Genomic DNA, 1,230 nt, shown 5'->3' on the forward strand with positions numbered 1-1,230 from the left:
CCTGTTGCACCTGCTCCCACACCCTTCGGTTCTGCTCCTTCTCTCCACACACAAGTCAGAACCACACGCTCTCTTCTCACACCCTCACTCGAACAAACCAGGAGACACCTCCTCAGCCACAGACCGGTCCTGTCCTGTCTCCTCTCTCTCCTCCCAGCCACCCAGGGACTTGGCTCCTACTCCTTGGGCTGTTGTCATCTGCCAGCTCTGTCTCCTTCAGCAGCTTCAGTCCCCTCTTGGTGTCCCCACTCCCAGCTCACCCCTCTAGTTCATTCTCCATGCTGCAGCTCATTCCCAAAGCAGCTCTGGCTTTGCTACCCTCGAAAAGTCCTTACATATAAGGCAGGGGCTAGGGAGGTGGTTCAGTGGTTAGAGCATCTGCTGCTCTCTGTGAGTTTCCTTCCATCCCAGCACCCATTTGGGAGTGGTCTAAAACATCTGTAACTCCACCTCCGGGAGAGTCGGTACAGTCTTGTGTCCTTCTCAGGTTGCTCATGTGTGTGTGTGTGTGTGTGCGCATGTGTGCGTGTGCGCACGCGCATGCCAAATGCACAAAAATAAATCTTTCTTTTTCTTTTTTATTATGATGGCATGTTGATTTTCTGAATACATTTAAAAGGACACAGTACTCCTTTCAATGCAGAGGAAAAGAACAGACTTTATTCTAGCACAGAGTCAAGGCCAAGGGGACTACAGAGCACACTTGGGTGTTTACTATACAAAAAAATAAACCTTTTTCAGAAAAAAAAAAATCCTTTGCTTATTGCCCAGGACCCTAGGGTCACCCCCTGAACTTTTTAGTTTGAAAGATAAAGCTTTTTGAAAAGCCAGCTGCTCTCTGCTAGGTGGCTGGTCTGACCACCGTCTCAGCCATACACAATCCCAGGAGAGCCCCTGACTCTCCCCTCCTCATTTGTGTTACTCTGTTCAGGCCCCTCCGACTATGCCTGTGACTGCTGTGGGACATGCCACTTTTTTTTTTTTTAAGATTTATTCATTTATTTTATGTGAGTACACTGTAGCTGTCTTCAGACACACCAGAAGAGGTCATCAGATCCCATTACGGATAGCCATGAGCCACCATGTGGTTGCTGGGAATTGAACTCAGGACCTCTGAAAGAGCAGTCAGTGCTCTTACCCGCTGAGCCATCTCTCCAGCCCGGACATGCCACTTCTCATGCTCAACACTGCTCACTTCCAGGAAGTCTTCCAAGCTCCTCCCTTCCTCTC

General features: G+C 49.3%; 1 non-coding gene across 1 annotated transcript; it reads right to left on the reverse strand.

Moving 5' to 3' along the window:
* Positions 1 to 587: 587 nt before the first annotated feature.
* Positions 588 to 722, reverse strand: LOC115029967 (small nucleolar RNA SNORA22). Its single transcript, XR_003835519.1, has one exon. It is a non-coding gene; the product is annotated as a small nucleolar RNA SNORA22 (small nucleolar RNA).
* Between the last annotated feature and the right edge of the window lie 508 nt (positions 723 to 1,230).

Source organism: Mus caroli, unplaced genomic scaffold (genome assembly GCF_978045245.1).
Source record: "Mus caroli unplaced genomic scaffold, Mus_caroli_1 scaffold_19, whole genome shotgun sequence".
Lineage (NCBI taxonomy): Eukaryota > Metazoa > Chordata > Mammalia > Rodentia > Muridae > Mus > Mus caroli.